General features: G+C 35.6%; 1 long non-coding RNA gene across 3 annotated transcripts; it reads right to left on the bottom strand.

Annotated features, from left to right (window-relative positions):
- Window positions 1–239: 239 nt before the first annotated feature.
- On the bottom strand, window positions 240–3577 carry LOC139850323 (uncharacterized). 3 transcript variants are annotated; one of them, XR_011759994.1, is made up of 4 exons: window positions 3438–3576; window positions 1362–1380; window positions 663–1202; window positions 240–536 (listed from the first exon to the last, which is right to left on the bottom strand). It is a non-coding gene; the product is annotated as an uncharacterized lncRNA (long non-coding RNA). The 3 variants fall into 3 exon arrangements; XR_011759992.1 differs by lacking the exon at window positions 1362–1380 and having other exon boundaries at window positions 3438–3577; XR_011759993.1 differs by lacking the exon at window positions 1362–1380 and having other exon boundaries at window positions 787–1202; window positions 3438–3577.
- Window positions 3578–19618: the final 16041 nt, after the last annotated feature.

Genomic DNA, 19618 nt, shown 5'->3' with positions numbered 1-19618 from the left:
ACACACACACACACACAAAAAGGTTGCAACATTATTACTTTCCTACGAAATCTGTGAGTATATAGGTTTCCTTCTTACAGGCAAACTCAAGATGTGAAGCAATTAACTACGGAGTATTAGAAAGTGCATTGTTGTTGCAAACTTGCAAACGATACTGTTTTCAATACACTAATATAGGTGGGAATAAGTGGGATCATTGAGTTTCATTAATCATAAAAAGAGTCTTAAGAAATGGTAATTTACTTTTGAGTTTGTTACTTGCAAACAAATATCCAACTTTTGAGCTTATACTTCGTCTGATACGATACACAAAATAACAATTGTATATGAGACATCCGGTAACAATTACAACCAAGGCATTAAATATGAATAAGCATTCAATCATAAGTGAAGCAATAGATCACTGATAAAAAGAAGGCATCAACTGATTTTAGGACGACTTTCAATAATGAAAACGCAACAACTGATTTGAGGACTGCCAAGAAGACTTGGAAATCATAGTTTGCAGTAACACGACTGCAGTTCGTGGCAACTGGCTGCAAATTGGACATTATTGGGTCAGTAAACAAAAGTTAGAAAGTATGTAATACATTATTATAATATAATAGTTATAGCTTATAAAGTTTTCTTCTATACGAATTAAAGTGATCAAATAAACTGACCTTCATAATCGTCCGGACGTCTTCAATATTCATGGGTGGGTCGTCCTTATAGTCATCCGGACATTATCTCATAATCTAGATAGATCCCAAATATACACAAGAAAAATAAAGAGTGCATACTTACATGACAGTAAGACATTGGACAGTTGAAATCTCCTTTGGATTGCCGAAGTAAGTTTATACCCATATGACACAAACTTTTACCCGAATTCTACAACTTTCGTCCATGTTGCATATCAAGAGATTGAAAGGAGTGCAGACTTCTTTAGAACCAGCCATCCAGTAAGCTAATGAGTTAAGATTTACTCCATGTGATTATGAAATTAAGTATTAAATGGAACGGATGTTAATTGAGAATTATGTTATTTTTAAATAGGGGCTGAACCCGTTTATATAAGATATTATTAAACGGTTATCAGGTCAGAGTAACTGCTGCTGGCGATGGAGTTGTTTTTGGTTACGGCTGATTGTAAAAAACTAGGTATGTGGTCCGCGCTTCGCGGCGAATATTGGTACGCCTTTATGATCTCTTAGCAATGCCTAACAGTAAAAGGAAACTATTAATTAAGTAAACCACATGGTTTACAGAAACATATATCATATATTAGCTTCTACTAAATGTGGGAAATAAGCAAAAACAGCTTCCTCAAAGTTACTAAAGGAACAATTATCAGATATTCGGATGAAAAGATTTGCAACCTTAATGTTGATGATTAGCCTGCCAATGTACCAACAATAAATGTACATTACTAATTTAGTCAACAATATGCTTTATAAAACCATATAGGCATATGTAAATCGATATTAGTATCTACCAAAGTATAAGCAAATAGTCAAAGCAAAACACTAAAACCAACATACGCACAACTAAGGAAACATGTATCAAGAGTTTTAGAAAACGTAAATATTGTCTTATTTGATACGCAACTTTATACATTAGTACTTAATAATGTACACTATAATTAAATTAGTGTAGGCTTCCCGAGGAGTAAATACAGTATAAAAAAAAAAAAAAAAAAAAAAAAAAAAAAAAAAAAAAAAAAAACTATTTGGGACACAAAAAGAGAAGATAATGAACTAAACTTACCTGCCACTCATTTTTCTCTAGGGACTTCCTCATATAAAACCGGTAGCAAAACACTATTGTTGTTGCTATTATTACCAGGGTCTAATATATGAACCAACACGATGAGTAATTAGAGTAATAGATATACATTTAACTTAGAATTTAACTTAAGTTGTTCATAAAGCAACATAAAAGCTATTACAGTAGCACCTCTACCTCTTACAACCAAGAATAATAGAGTAACTAATAACCAACATCGCTAACAAAATTCGTACATGTTTACAATCATGCATAAAATTCATACATGTTTACAACCATGCATAATAGTATGTATCATAATAAATAATTGCTCCCAACTTTCTATAAACAACTTACTTATTTATTAAAATCTGAGTTACAGTTCTGAAGTTATGGTTTTAAAAACTGGCCAACAGCTTCTGCTGTTCCTGTACATCAGCAACCCAACAGTTGCAGATTCCCTTTTTAACGACCCAAAAAAACGTTTAAACTCGACAAAGCCAAACGTAGCATATATCATTTTGAAGGTAGTCGAGAACACTTTCTTTCCCAATTATTAATTTCCATCAAAATGTAACCTTTATTAACTTAAAAGTCCGTCTAAATGGGCCGAGAGTCATTTTTTTTTTTTTTTTTTTTTTTTTTTTTTTTTTTTTTGAAAGGCAAGGTTAGTTGTTAGACTCGAACCTGGGCCGAGAGTCATTTTGACACTTCCACCAAAAACTATAAAATTTATCGTTGATGACTCAAAATCCAATCCGGATGACCTGAAGGTTTCATTTTTCATACCACAAATCTAAAAGGATATATTGGACATTTGGACCTGTTGGTAACTTCAAATTCCCAAAATTACGCATATGGGTCAAAATAGGTCCTTATGACTCAAATAGGTTAAAACAGGCCCTTATGACTCAAATAGGTCAAAATTTCCACCTTAACCCAAAAGGTGGAAACTAATTAGTATATGGGTCAAAATTTCCATCTTAACCCAATAAGGCCCTTGTGCAACTAATATGATACGTTTCTTCAGTTAGTATATGTATTGTAGTTCATTATGAACCTAAATACGATATTCTTATAGTTGTAACGTACTTATTGGACATTTTCTGAGATGACAACAACGGGCCAATCAAAACGAAATCAGCAGTACCCAATTGTTCACCAGAAACATCAGCACTATAATTACCCCCTTTTTGTCTCTTTATCGTTGAGATTATACTATCAAAGACTTTATGTCACAAAAGAAAGGATAAAAAAACGTACACCCACATACGCAACAAATAAGAAAGCAACACAATAAACATACAAACTATCTAAAAATAACCTACAGAGCAACATACATTACCTCTTGCAAGAAAAATCAGCCACAACAAATTTGATTTTCAGTCAAAAAATGGAAACACAACATGTTAATAACAAACACTAAGCAAATCATAAGTATCACCACATAATATCCAAATAAAAATGAAGGCAAACAAAAATGATGGTCACTTGAAACACATCCACCGCATATTAAGCTATATCAACAGTCATATGAATTTCAGCAATTTATGTTACAGCTAATAACTAAAAATCGAAAGAAAGTATGAAACAAAGAACATAAAACTTAACCACAACTCGAAAATCAAAAGATACACCCTAAAATCGACCTCTAAATTCCACCCAAAAACAGGGGGAAAAAAGAAACATACCTAAATCGGGTTTGTGCGAGCGGTGATGATGGCATGTAGATCGGATGAGATCGTTGAAGATGTTGCTCCGGACAAATTTTGTTTGTAACTGATGGAGAAAATAAAAATTGGTGATAAACTTTGAGGCAGGGGAGGTTTCTAGAAAGTGTTTGGGGTATATAGCAACAGTGTGATAGATTATAATGGGAAAACTGATAACTGCTCCGAATACATTGGTAATTAACTTTTTTAAAATTGTATTAAACTGTAATACGGAGTACTCCGTAATTAATCCTACTAGTGGTCAATGTCCGTGCGTTGCACGTGAACGTCGGTTTTTTTTGTAGGTCGGTTAGGGTACTCATTTCAGTGTAATACGGTTTGTGCTTCGGACATAAGGAGATTGTAGGTTGCGGTCAATGACTTGGAGGAGGTTAAATAGTACAATACATATGAAAGCATGCTTTTCCAATAATAAAGGATGTGTAGTCTGCATCTATTGTTCTCACATTACCAAAACATTACTGAGAATTACAAACAGCTTGAAGGCATCAATACAAAATTCAGTATGTCTATGTTTATAGTGTCAAATATTGTTCGCTGAAGGAATGCGTTGGTGGTGAGGAGATTACAACCAGTGCCAGCTTGTCTTCCACTTTAACAGCCTAAATATTGTGAATCAAATGTGAAACACAATTAAAGTAACTCGTTTACTGTTAAAAATGGGGGACGACCATTTAAATATTGTGGCTTCTGACCTGAAGAAGTGGTGTTGTACGACTGCCGAAAATGACCTCTTTCATGTGTACAACGTTAGGCTAAAGATGGTTATCTACGATGTCTGCAATGTCAGTATGAGACAATGTAAATAGAAAAGTGAGTATACATTCTTTTATTGTAAACCTAAATGTTGCAGGGGTGATAATTTGATTACCAATGTCAATGTTATAGCGGATTTAAAGCAGGCAGAAAACTACTGGTACAGGGGCACTCTTATTCCTGCATAAATTGAAACAAACTGCATTGTATTTACGAAGACACATACACACATAAATATGTAACATGTACGCAATTGCTAAAAGTGCGATGCTAATAACACAAATATGGTGGCTCTTATTGGTAGACATATTTAGTTTATAAAACTGTCAATATAGTTAAAAATAAAGTTTTTTTTTTTTTTTTTTTTTTTTTTTTTTTTTTTTTTGCATCAAACCATGTATGAACAATACCTAGCTGTGAATTTTTAAGCTGCCACAAACGGTAAATGCTTTTAAGGGGGGGGGGGGGGGGGGGGGGGGGGGGGGGGGAGGGGGGGGGGGAATAGTATGTGTTCATGGCATATATCACTAATTTGGTATAACTTTATAATAAACACAAAACTGACATAAATATGGGAATCGGTTGAGAGACGGTGTACCTTGATATAATTTATTGTAGGTTTGTGAAAATTTCCTTGTACACCACGTTTCGCGTATGGTTCTGCATTCCGTCTTTGGATTCGTTGATCATGACTATTTTCAGTCCGTCGGGGCTGGTTACTCTCGACATTGCGACGTATAGTTGTCCGTGACTGAAGACCGGCTTTGGCAAATAGAGTCCCACCAATTCGAGTGATTGCCCCTGGCTTTTGTTGATCGTCATCGCGTAACATGGTTTCACGGGAAATTGTATGCGTTGCATGACAAAAGGCCACTTAGATTGGGTGGATGTGAGGACTATTCTGGGTATTATGACCGTGTTGCCTATATGGGAGCCAGTAATGATGCAAGCTTGAATTACGAATTTTTGAAAGTCCGTTATGATAAGTCGGGTTCCATTGCACATGCCCCGTGTGGGGTTCAGATTGCGTAGCAACATTATTGGTTGTCCGATTTTTAGCTTCAACTTGTGAGGGGGGACACTGGGAAAATTAAGTTTATTTAAAAATTCAACCGGGTATGATTGTTGCTGTTCAAGCGCGTCAGTTGACCCTTTGCAAATTTCGTCCGAGCTTTGAAAGGTCATTGTTTGAGATTCTAGCTTCTTAAACATATGTTTATTAATCTCGTCGGCGTCATCATTTCTTGGGGTCAAAATTGCCCTTTCTCGCAAATAGTCTTCGTCTCTATGTCTCCGTATGAAATCTGGGAATACGGTGTCTACAATAGCGTCAATGGGGGGCTTGTCAGATTGAACAATAAACTCCCCTGGAATGTGTATCCATATTGGTTCATCTTCCCCGTCTTTGGATAAAGCGGGGACTTTGCCGTCACCAATAGCGAGGACCCATTTATTGAATTCCCTTTTTCGAGTATCAACGTGACCGTCTAAAGTGCATTCATTTACCCGCATAATTCGCATCAATCTGTGGAGCTGACAATGGTTCCATAGATCAGATCGGTTAATGCAAGCCTGGATCACTTCCTGTCGTTTACCTTTTGGTATCACCGGTAAAATTTGCCTGAAATCACCTCCGAGTAGAATAGGCATACCTCCAAAGAGCCTGCCTCTGTTTGCGTTGTCTTTTGCGCCTAAAATATCCCGCAAGGTTTTATCTAACGCCTCAAATGCAAATCGTTGAGTCATGGGCGCTTCGTCCCATATTATCAACCTTGCTTGCTGAATCAGGTCTGCAAGGTGCGTCTTCTGTTTTATGCCGCAGGTGCTATTTTCCAAGAGTTCTAACGGGATGACAAATCTACTGTGTGCAGTTCGTCCTCCTGGCAAAAGTAGCGAAGCTATTCCTGCGTATTAAGGGTGTTAGGGATTATAAATTGATTTAAAAGGGTATTGGTTATCTGTGCTCAATTTTATGCTGCTACAATGTGTAGTGACCCGATATTAATTGAGATTGATATTTACATGATTAAATGTTTCCAACATGTTAAGCAATCAAACTTGTTAAGACTTGATTAATTGAAATATGTTTCATATAGACAATTGACCACCCAAGTTGACCGGTGATTCACGAACGTTAAAACTTGTAAAAACTATATGATGACATATATATGGATATATATATAGTTAACATGATACTATGATAAGTAAACATATCATTAAGTATATTAACAATGAACTACATATGTAAAAACAAGACTACTAACTTAATGATTTTTAAACGAGACATATATGTAACGATTATCGTTGTAAAGACATTTAATGTATATATATCATATTAAGAGATATTCATACATGATAATATCATGATAATATAATAATTTAAAATCTCATTTGATATTATAAACATTGGGTTAACAACATTTAACAAGACCGTTAACCTAAAGGTTTAAAAACAACACTTACATGTAACGACTAACGATGACTTAACGACTCAGTTAAAATGTATATACATGTAGTATTTTAATATGTATTTATACACTTTTGAAAGACTTCAATACACTTATCAAAATACTTCTACTTAACAAAAATTCTTACAATTACATCCTCGTTCAGTTTCATCAACAATTCTACTCGTATGCACCCGTATTCGTACTCGTACAATACACAGCTTTTAGATGTATGTACTATTGGTATATACACTCCAATGATCAGCTCTTAGCAGCCCATGTGAGTCACCTAACACATGTGGGAACCATCATTTGGCAACTAGCATGAAATATCTCATAAAATTACAAAAATATGAGTAATCATTCATGACTTATTTACATGAAAACAAAATTACATATCCTTTATATCTAATCCATACACCAACGACCAAAAACACCTACAAACACTTTCATTCTTCAATTTTCTTCATCTAATTGATCTCTCTCAAGTTCTATCTTCAAGTTCTAAGTGTTCTTCATATATTCTACAAGTTCTAGTTACATAAAATCAAGAATACTTTCAAGTTTGCTAGCTCACTTCCAATCTTGTAAGGTGATCATCCAACCTCAAGAAATCTTTGTTTCTTACAGTAGGTTATCATTCTAATACAAGGTAATAATCATATTCAAACTTTGGTTCAATTTCTATAACTATAACAATCTTATTTCAAGTGATGATCTTACTTGAACTTGTTTTCGTGTCATGATTCTGCTTCAAGAACTTCGAGCCATCCAAGGATCCGTTGAAGCTAGATCCATTTTTCTCTTTTCCAGTAGGTTTATCCAAGGAAATTAAGGTAGTAATGATGTTCATAACATCATTCGATTCATACGTATAAAGCTATCTTATTAAAAGGTTTAAACTTGTAATCACTAGAACATAGTTTAGTTAATTCTAAACTTGTTCGCAAACAAAAGTTAATCCTTCTAACTTGACTTTTAAAATCAACTAAACACATGTTCTATATCTATATGATATGCTAACTTAATGATTTAAAACCTGAAAACACGAAAAACACCGTAAAACTGGATTTACGCCGTCGTAGTAACACCGCGGGCTGTTTTGGGTTAGTTAATTAAAAAATATGATAAACTTTGATTTAAAAGTTGTTATTCTGAGAAAATGATTTTTATTATGAACATGAAACTATATCCAAAAATTATGGTTAAACTCAAAGTGGAAGTATGTTTTCTAAAATGGTCATCTAGACGTCGTTCTTTCGACTGAAATGACTACCTTTACAAAAACGACTTGTAACTTATTTTTCCGACTATAAACCTATACTTTTTCTGTTTAGATTCATAAAATAGAGTTCAATATGAAACCATAGCAATTTGATTCACTCAAAACGGATTTAAAATGAAGAAGTTATGGGTAAAACAAGATTAGATAATTTTTCTCATTTTAGCTACGTGAAAATTGGTAACAAATCTATTCCAACCATAACTTAATCAACTTGTATTGTATATTATGTAATCTTGAGATACCATAGACACGTATACAATGTTTCGACCTATCATGTCGACACATCTATATATATTTCGGAACAACCATAGACACTCTATATGTGAATGTTGGAGTTAGCTATACAGGGTTGAGGTTGATTCCAAAATATATATAGTTTGAGTTGTGATCAATACTGAGATACGTATACACTGGGTCGTGGATTGATTCAAGATAATATTTATCGATTTATTTCTGTACATCTAACTGTGGACAACTAGTTGTAGGTTACTAACGAGGACAGCTGACTTAAGAAACTTAAAACATCAAAATATATTAAAAGTGTTGTAAATATATTTTGAACATACTTTGATATATATGTATATATTGTTATAGGTTCGTGAATCAACCAGTGGCCAAGTCTTACTTCCCGACGAAGTAAAAATCTGTGAAAGTGAGTTATAGTCCCACTTTTAAAATCTAATATTTTTGGGATGAGAATACATGCAGGTTTTATAAATGATTTACAAAATAGACACAAGTACGTGAAACTACATTCTATGGTTGAATTATCGAAATCGAATATGCCCCTTTTTATTAAGTCTGGTAATCTAAGAATTAGGGAACAGACACCCTAATTGACGCGAATCCTAAAGATAGATCTATTGGGCCTAACAAACCCCATCCAAAGTACCGGATGCTTTAGTACTTCGAAATTTATATCATATCCGAAGGGTGTCCCGGAATGATGGGGATATTCTTATATATGCATCTTGTTAATGTCGGTTACCAGGTGTTCACCATATGAATGCTTTTTATCTCTATGTATGGGATGTGTATTGAAATATGAAATCTTGTGGTCTATTATTATGATTTGATATATATAGGTTAAACCTATAACTCACCAACATTTTTGTTGACGTTTTAAGCATGTTTATTCTCAGGTGATTATTAAGAGCTTCCGCTGTCACATACTTAAATAAGGACGAGATTTGGAGTCCATGCTTGTATGATATTGTGTAAAAACTGCATTCAAGAAACTTATTTTGTTGTAACATATTTGTATTGTAAACCATTATGTAATGGTCGTGTGTAAACAGGATATTTTAGATTATCATTATTTGATAATCTACGTAAAACTTTTTAAACCTTTATTGATGAAATAAAGGTTATAGTTTGTTTTAAAATGAATGCAGTCTTTGAAAAATGTCTCATATAGAGGTCAAAACCTCGCAACGAAATCAATTAATATGGAACGTTTTTAATCAATAAGAACGGGACATTTCAGTTGGTATCCGAGCATTGGTCTTAGAGAACCAGAATTTTGCATTAGTGTGTCTTATCGAGTTTGTTAGGATGCATTAGTGAGTCTGGACTTCGACCGTGTTTACTTGAAAAATGATTGCTTAACAAATTTTGTTGGAAACTATATATTTTTAACATGTGAATATTATGTGATATATTAATCTCTTAACGCGTTTGATATTATGTGATAGATGTCTACCTCTAGAACAAGTCCCATTGACTTACCTAATAATAATGAAGAGTCAAATGTAAATTGGAATGATTCGTGGACTGATTCACAAGTTCCCGAAGAGGAACCGGAAGAAGAGTCGGAACCGGAAGAAGAATCGGAACCGGAAGAAGAATCGGAACCGGAAGAAGAATCGGAACCGGATGAAGAAATAGAACCGGTGGGGGAAATAATAAAACGGTTAAGTAAAAGAAAATCCTCAACCAACCGACCAAGGTTAATTATGGTCAATGGTGTTTCCGCCAAGGAAGCAAAATATTGGGAGGATTACCAATTCTCCGATGAATCGGATTCCGACGAGAATTCCGATGATGTTATAGAAATTACCCCAACTGAATTTAAAAAGGCAAAAGAAAATAATAAGGGAAAGGGCATAAAAATAGAGAAATCTAATTCCAACCCCGATGAACTTTATATGTATCGTCAACCCCCGAAGTCCTTAAGTTGTAACAATGACCCGGGAACCTCTAAACCACCAGGTTTTTCTAAACCAATGTGGATAACGACGGCTCGTATTAGGGGAAAATCATATATTCCTAGAAACTTGGCAAAACGAACCAAAACCGAAGAAGAAGAAACAAGCGAGTCGGAATAAGATAGTTGTATTCATGTGGTGTAATATATGTAATATAGTGTGCTTATGCTTTATGATATATGTAAAAATTGCTTGTATTAATAAGTATTTTTTTTTTGTATGAATCTAACTCTTGTCTATTTTACAGTATAAAAACGCAAAATGGATAGACAACCCAATATTTTAAGAGACCTACCCGGAGACATGATTGATGAAATCTTGTCTAGAGTCGGTCAGAATTCCTCGGCACAACTATTTAAGGCGAGATCAGTTTGTAAGACATTCGAAGAACGTTCCAAGAATGTCTTGGTTTATAAGAGACTTTCGTTTGAAAGATGGGGGATATCACATTGGGAAACCCATAAGTTACGATGTGTTTACTTTGACGCATATATTGCGGGGAACCCAAATGCTATTTTACGCAACGGGTTAAGAAATTATTTTGACTCAATGTATCCGAATATAGGACTTCATGATTTAGAAAAAGCGGCTAACATGCAACATAAAGAAGCATGCTATGCTTATGGGTTAGTAATGTTCGCTTCTCACCAAAGTGAGAAAAAGAACATCGGGCTACAGCTATTAAACAAAACATTCCCACAAGTGACGGAGTCGGTAATTGGGGTAAGAAATGAGGTTTTTAGATTGTTACGGGACTGTTGGACATTACGTAACCCTCGTCCCTTTGACGACGTTACAACACGCTGTCTTATCAACGGCCATAACGGTTATGTTGCACAAGACCAAGGATGGGAAGTAGTCCTAGTAAAACCAGAATGCATGACTTGTTTCTGGACGTATGAATTACGTGTCTTTATTGCCTTTGCTGAACGACTTGTGTACTAGCTAGAATTATCTTCACAACTATCTTGTATCAAAGTTATTGTGTGCTATATTTCATGCTTTATGTAAAATAAGCGGTATTGTAAGTTTGTAAAATATTGTATAAAAGTTTGAACGCGAAATATTATTATAATCAGTTTTTCATATAGAATTGTAGTAGTTGAATTGTATATTAGCTACTAAGTATGAACTTAACGGGTAGGTACTACCCGAATTTAAACTTATAAAACGCTAATATGAAGAAAAAGCTTTTATAAATGAGTTCATATTATGCTACGAAATACTATTAACTACTCTTAATATTCTGTATGATTAACTTGTTCCATTTAACTATTTTGAAGGAAATGGCACCGACTACTCGACACACCGTGAATATGAATGAAGAGGAATTCCGTACTTTTCTAGCTTCAAACATAGCCGCAGTACAGGCTGCGCTACATACCAACAATAACCTTGGATCTAGCAGTACAGGAAATCGTGTAGGATGCACCTACAAAGAATTCACTGCCTGCAAACCTTTGGAATTTGATGGAACCGAAGGACCGATCGGATTGAAACGGTGGACCGAGAAGGTTGAATCGGTGTTTGCCATAAGTAAGTGTACTGAAGAGGACAAAGTGAAGTACGCTATGCATACCTTCACAGGTTCTGCGTTAACATGGTGGAATACCTATCTAGAGCAAGTGGGACAAGACGATGCGTACGCACTACCGTGGTCAGCATTCAAGCACTTGATGAACGAGAAGTACCGTCCTAGAACCGAGGTCAATAAGCTCAAGACAGAACTTAGAGGGTTACGAACCCAAGGATTTGATATTACCACGTATGAAAGACGATTCACAGAATTGTGCCTATTGTGTCCGGGAGCATTCGAAGATGAGGAAGAGAAGATCGACGCGTTTGTGAAAGGATTACCGGAAAGAATCCAAGAAGATATAAGTTCACACGAGCCCACCTCCATACAACAGGCATGTAGAATGGCTCACAAACTAGTGAACCAGATTGAAGAAAGAATTAAAGAACAGACTGCTGAAGAGGCCAATGTGAAGCAAGTCAAAAGAAAGTGGGAGGAAAACGGTGATAAGAATCACCAATACAACAACAACAGCAATTATAACAATAATCGCAACAACTATCCTAACAATCGCAACATCAATCGCAACTACAACAAACTGCCAAACAACAACAACAACAACAGCAACCACAACAATCATCTTAACAACAATAATAACCGCAACAACAACAACAATCAGAAGCCGCTATGCCAAAGGTGTGAAAAGTATCACTCGGGGTTCTGCACCAAATTTTGCAACAAGTGTAAAAGAAATGGTCATAGCGCGGCGAAGTGTGATGTCTACGGACCAGGGGTTAACAGAACGAAAGGAACAAATGGTGTCGGAACGAGTAATGGCGGAGCAAGTAGTGTCGGAGCAAGTTATGCCAATGTAGTTTGTTATAAATGTGGAAAACCGGGCCACATTATTAGAAATTGCCCGAACCAGGAGAACACGAATGGACAAGGCCGCGGAAGAGTTTTCAATATTAATGTGGCAGAGGCACAGGAAGACCCGGAGCTTGTTACGGGTACGTTTCTTATTGACAATAAATCTGCTTACGTTTTATTTGATTCGGGTGCGGATAGAAGCTATATGAGTAGAGATTTTTGTGCTAAATTAAGTTGTCCATTGACGCCTTTGGATAGTAAATTTTTACTCGAATTAGCAAATGGTAAATTAATTTCAGCAGATAATATATGTCGGAATCGAGAAATTAAACTGGTAAGCGAAACATTTAAGATTGATTTGATACCAGTAGAGTTAGGGAGTTTTGATGTGATAATCGGTATGGACTGGTTGAAAGAAGTGAAAGCAGAGATCGTTTGTTACAAAAATGCAATTCGCATTATACGAGAAAAAGGAAAACCCTTAATGGTGTACGGAGAAAAGGGCAACACGAAGCTACATCTTATTAGTAATTTGAAGGCACAAAAACTAATAAGAAAAGGTTGCTATGCTGTTCTAGCACACGTCGAGAAAGTACAAACTGAAGAAAAGAGCATCAATGATGTTCCCATCGCAAAAGAATTTCCCGATGTATTTCCGAAAGAATTACCGGGATTACCCCCACATCGATCCGTTGAATTTCAAATAGATCTTGTACCAGGAGCTGCACCAATAGCTCGTGCTCCTTACAGACTCGCACCCAGCGAGATGAAAGAACTGCAAAGCCAATTACAAGAACTTTTAGAGCGTGGTTTCATTCGACCAAGCACATCACCGTGGGGAGCTCCTGTTTTGTTTGTCAAGAAGAAAGATGGTACATTCAGGTTGTGTATCGACTACCGAGAGTTGAACAAACTTACCATCAAGAACCGCTACCCACTACCGAGAATCGACGACTTATTTGATCAACTACAAGGCTCGTCTGTTTATTCAAAGATTGACTTACGTTCCGGGTATCATCAAATGCGGGTGAAAGAAGATGATATTCAAAAGACTGCTTTCAGAACACGTTACGGTCATTACGAGTTTATGGTCATGCCGTTTGGTTTAACTAATGCACCAGCTGTGTTCATGGACCTTATAAACCGAGTGTGTGGACCATACCTTGACAAGTTTGTCATTGTTTTCATTGATGACATACTTATTTACTCAAAGAATGACCAAGAACACGGTGAACATTTGAGAAAGGTGTTAGAAGTATTGAGGAAGGAAGAATTGTACGCTAAGTTTTCAAAGTGTGCATTTTGGTTGGAAGAAGTTCAATTCCTCGGTCACATAGTGAACAAAGAAGGTATTAAGGTGGATCCGGCAAAGATAGAAACTGTTGAAAAGTGGGAAACCCCGAAAACTCCGAAACACATACGCCAGTTTTTAGGACTAGCTGGTTACTACAGAAGGTTCATCCAAGACTTTTCCAGAATAGCAAAACCCTTGACTGCATTAACGCATAAAGGGAAGAAATTTGAATGGAATGATGAACAAGAGAAAGCGTTTCAATTATTGAAGAAAAAGCTAACTACGGCACCTATATTGTCATTGCCTGAAGGAAATGATGATTTTGTGATTTATTGTGACGCATCAAAGCAAGGTCTCGGTTGTGTATTAATGCAACGAACGAAGGTGATTGCTTATGCGTCTAGACAATTGAAGATTCACGAACAAAATTATACGACGCATGATTTGGAATTAGGCGCGGTTGTTTTTGCATTAAAGACTTGGAGGCACTACTTATATGGGGTCAAAAGTATTATATATACCGACCATAAAAGTCTTCAACACATATTTAATCAGAAACAACTGAATATGAGGCAGCGTAGGTGGATTGAATTGTTGAATGATTACGACTTTGAGATTCGTTACCACTCGGGGAAGGCAAATGTGGTAGCCGATGCCTTGAGCAGGAAGGACAGAGAACCCATTCGAGTAAAATCTATGAATATAATGATTCATAATAACCTTACTGCTCAAATAAAGGAGGCGCAACAAGGAGTTTTAAAAGAGGGAAATTTAAAGGATGAAATACCCAAAGGATCGGAGAAGCATCTTAATATTCGGGAAGACGGAACCCGGTATAGGGCTGAAAGGATTTGGGTACCAAAATTTGGAGATATGAGAGAAATGGTACTTAGAGAAGCTCATAAAACCAGATACTCAATACATCCTGGAACGGGGAAGATGTACAAGGATCTCAAGAAACATTTTTGGTGGCCGGGTATGAAAGCCGATGTTGCTAAATACGTAGGAGAATGTTTGACGTGTTCTAAGGTCAAAGCTGAGCATCAAAAACCATCAGGTCTACTTCAACAACCCGAAATCCCAGAATGGAAATGGGAAAACATTACCATGGATTTCATCACTAAATTGCCAAGGATTGCAAGTGGTTTTGATACTATTTGGGTAATAGTTGATCGTCTCACCAAATCAGCACACTTCCTGCCAATAAGAGAAGATGACAAGATGGAGAAGTTAGCACGACTGTATTTGAAGGAAGTCGTCTCCAGACATGGAATACCAATCTCTATTATCTCTGATAGGGATGGCAGATTTATTTCAAGATTCTGGCAGACATTACAGCAAGCATTAGGAACTCGTCTAGACATGAGTACTGCCTATCATCCACAAACTGATGGGCAGAACGAAAGGATGATACAAACGCTTGAAGACATGCTACGAGCATGTGTTATTGATTTTGGAAACAGTTGGGATCGACATCTACCATTAGCAGAATTTTCCTACAACAACAGCTACCATTCAAGCATTGAGATGGCGCCGTTTGAAGCACTTTATGGTAGAAAGTGCAGGTCTCCGATTTGTTGGAGTGAAGTGGGGGATAGACAGATTACGGGTCCAGAGATTATACAAGAAACTACCGAGAAGATCATCCAAATTCAACAACGGTTGAAAACCGCCCAAAGTCGACAAAAGAGCTACGCTGACATTAAAAGAAAAGATATAGAATTTGAAATTGGAGAGATGGTCATGCTTAAAGTTGCACCTTGGAAAGGCGTTGTTCGATTTGGTAAACGAGGGAAATTAAATCCAAGGTATATTGGACCATTCAAGATTATTGATCGTGTCGGACCAGTAGCTTACCGACTAGAGTTACCTCAACAACTCGCGGCTGTACATAACACTTTCCACGTCTCGAATTTGAAGAAATGTTTTGCTAAAGAAGATCTCACTATTTCGTTAGATGAAATCCAAATCAACGAAAAACTTCAATTCATCGAAGAACCCGTCGAAATAATGGATCGTGAGGTTAAAAGACTTAAGCAAAACAAGATACCAATTGTTAAGGTTCGATGGAATGCTCGTAGAGGACCCGAGTTCACCTGGGAGCGTGAAGATCAGATGAAGAAGAAATACCCACATCTATTTCCAAAAGATTCGTCAACACCTTCAACAGCTTAAAATTTCGAGACGAAATTTATTTAACGGGTAGGTACTGTAGTGACCCGAACTTTTCCATGTTTATATATATTAATTGAGATTGATATTTACATGATTAAATGTTTCCAACATGTTAAGCAATCAAACTTGTTAAGACTTGATTAATTGAAATATGTTTCATATAGACAATTGACCACCCAAGTTGACCGGTGATTCACGAACGTTAAAACTTGTAAAAACTATATGATGACATATATATGGATATATATATAGTTAACATGATACTATGATAAGTAAACATATCATTAAGTATATTAACAATGAACTACATATGTAAAAACAAGACTACTAACTTAATGATTTTTAAACGAGACATATATGTAACGATTATCGTTGTAAAGACATTTAATGTATATATATCATATTAAGAGATATTCATTGATGTGGTAGCACGGGGTTACGAAATAGTGTATATTTTTAATACGGAATGCTACAAAATTTAACAAGTTTTAATTAAATATTTACAAAATGGATATACCAAAACCTTGCTACAACACAATAGGCAGTGTACCTAGTCGCGAAGTAGTATAGTTTTTAGTAAGTCCGGTTCGTTCCACAGGGAGACGGGCTTATGAAACACTTTATTTTTATATAACAATATATAAATATAAATATAAAAAGGGGGGTTTTACCGTTTAATGACCGGTTTGTCGATTTTAAAACTTTAGTCGCAGTTAAAACCTAATGTAAAATATAAAATAAATACAAGACTTAAATTAAAGCGTAAAGTAAATAACGATAATGAAATTGCGAATAATAAAAGTGCGATAAAATAAACTTGCGATAATTAAAAAGTACGATAATTAAAAGTGCGATTAAATAACAATAAATAAAAGTGCGATAATTAGAAGTGCAATTAAATATAAAATAAAGAAAATTAAATATGAAATAAAAGAATTATGCTTATTTAAACTTCCGTAATCATGATGTTTGACGTGTTGATTTTAGTTTTATGCCCATGGGTTAATTGTCCTTTGTCCTGGATTACTTAATATGTCCGTCTGGTTTTTGTCCATAACAGTCCATCAGTCATAAATATAAAGTGCGAGTGTCCTCGTCAAATTATTCTTATACCCGAAGTTAAATATTCCAACTAATTGGGGATTCGAATTGTAACAAAGTTTTAATACTTTGTTTAATGAATACACCAGGTTATCGACTGCGTGTAAACCAAGGTTTTACTACTTTGTTAACAATTACACCAATTACCCTTGAATGTAATTTCACCCCTGTTTTAATTATTCTAGTGGCTATTAATCCATTCCCGTGTCCGGTTAAATGAACGATTATTCGTACATATAAATACCCCGCCCATCGTGTCCGATCGAGTGTATATGGTAATTTATAGGGACGCCCAATTGTAAATCTTTATATTAACATTAACAAACTATCATTTAGTTAAACAAATATAAAGCCCATTAATAGCCCATAGTCTAATTTCCACAAGTGTCGTTCTTTTGTCCAAACCCCAATTATGGTACAAAGCCCAATTACCCATTTTAGTAATTAGCCCAACATCATGATTACTTCGGATTAAATAAGCATAATAATAACTTAAGTACGAGACATTAATTTAAAAAGGAGAACATAGCTTACATTGATTATTTATCGCGTAGTGGTACACGGACAGAATTTCGACTTCAAAACTCCGTAAAATAACCTTTACATAACCCGAACTAATCTAATATAACACTAATCTATACTATATATACATATATATATTTATTATACTAGGGAGTATTATTATTATTATGTTGGTTTTAAACTGGAACGAAAACTGGCAATTTATAGAATGTGAGCTGATTCTGATCCTCATGCGACTCGCATGGGTTTATGCCTATTTGCCATGCGAGTCGCATGGCCACGCTGGACAGCTCACATATCTTTTGTCATCTTGTTCGTCGACATATTTATTAAATATATATAAAATATAAATAATTTTAATAATTATTTATATATTATATTATATTTATATGCATAGTAGACTAGATATTTTTGGTCCATTGCGTCGGGCGTTTCTTCTTGGCTCGGGTCCCGGTTCCGGATTTTCGAACGTCCTTGCGTACTATTTTATATCGTGTACTTTGCGTTCCGCAACTTGTACTCTTATCATTTTTAGACGTTCTTCATCAATAATTTGAACCACTTTAATTGTATCTTGTACATTTGAGCATTTTGGACCTTTCCGTCTTCAATTCTTCGTTTTCGCCTTTTGTCTTCGCACTTATTAAATATAAATGAATATTACTTGAATATGGAACAATTACAACTAAAATCCTGTCTTTCTTGGGGGATAATGCTATGAAATATATGTTCCTTTTTAACCTTATCAATATCCCCACATTTGAGCGTTGCTTGTCCTCAAGCAATACAGTCTTGAAATAATATAATACATCACACGAATCACTTCTTTATTCTTCACACATTGTACATCAGTGATTTTGATAGAGCGGTATAAACAATGATAGTAATGATAGAACCATAGTTAAAGGTGGGTGTGTCATCCACAGTTGCCTTGGGTTTAGGTCAACGACACTTGCAATCAAATAGCCGATTTACTTTCGGTTTCCAAAGCAAAGTGCACATTTGAAAGGCGGTTTACTGTCCCACATGACTATAAAAATTGTAGATCCTTAAGGAAATAGGATCTTTATGAAAACATTTGATCTTTTGAAAATTCATTCTAGCTTTTACCCTAGATAAGTTTTCTGATTTAATCCACCATCTGTGTTGCAAAATATATTTGTGGATCAATATTTTGGCTTAAAACTTTTAGGTTCGTGTAATCCACTGCTATCCCGGTATCGGAAGCACACATCCAGTTTACTTGTTCCGTATATTACCTTTCGGTAAACTACCGTCCGGTTGTAAAGGAAAGCGATGAACAAGAAACTGTTAAGGCAATGTCTAATGACATGCATTTGTTCATGGTCTAATTAACGTGTCGGATGCTAGAACTATCCTTGGTAGGAGCAATAGTAAAGATCATCCTTTGATTTTTCGGTCTGGCACAAGGTCCTGTCTTCGACCATGCTATGCAACCACCGTTCTTACGGTTGACACCCGATTTGGTTCAGGTGACCTAATGAATTCTAGGTGAATTCCTAGGATTTTACGTTCAATAGTAATGAACGCATTGAAAATAGGTTTTCAGAAAACAAATCGGTCTGTAATTTTGATCAAAATATTTTCTCGTTCAAGCTCGAGTTTAGATATCATCGAATTCCATGAGTTTGTAATTCTCAATCTTTAAGGTCAATCTCAAGGATTGAGTAATATCAGGCTTAAAAGCTGATTTTTAATCTTTAAGGAGATTATCCTTTCTGGGGATCTGATTCATTAGTCTTATCAAGCTAATTTGCACGATGCCTCCCCATTGTACGAGTTAAATCCTTCTCATGGTTAGGATAAATCTGACCACTTGGCGACCCTGTTTGATGCTGAGGTCCGTGGATTTCCAGCCGATTTTAGTGATGACTTTTCTAGATTTTTCGTCAACCTACAGCTGGTCTGGACGACAACTTCATGACCTAAATCAAGAAGCGCGTGT

This window comes from Rutidosis leptorrhynchoides, chromosome 5, assembly GCF_046630445.1.
Source record: "Rutidosis leptorrhynchoides isolate AG116_Rl617_1_P2 chromosome 5, CSIRO_AGI_Rlap_v1, whole genome shotgun sequence".
In the NCBI taxonomy this organism is placed as follows: Eukaryota; Viridiplantae; Streptophyta; class Magnoliopsida; order Asterales; family Asteraceae; genus Rutidosis; species Rutidosis leptorrhynchoides.
Note: the sequence above shows the minus strand (reverse complement) of the source record. Positions and strands in the feature narration are given on the sequence as shown.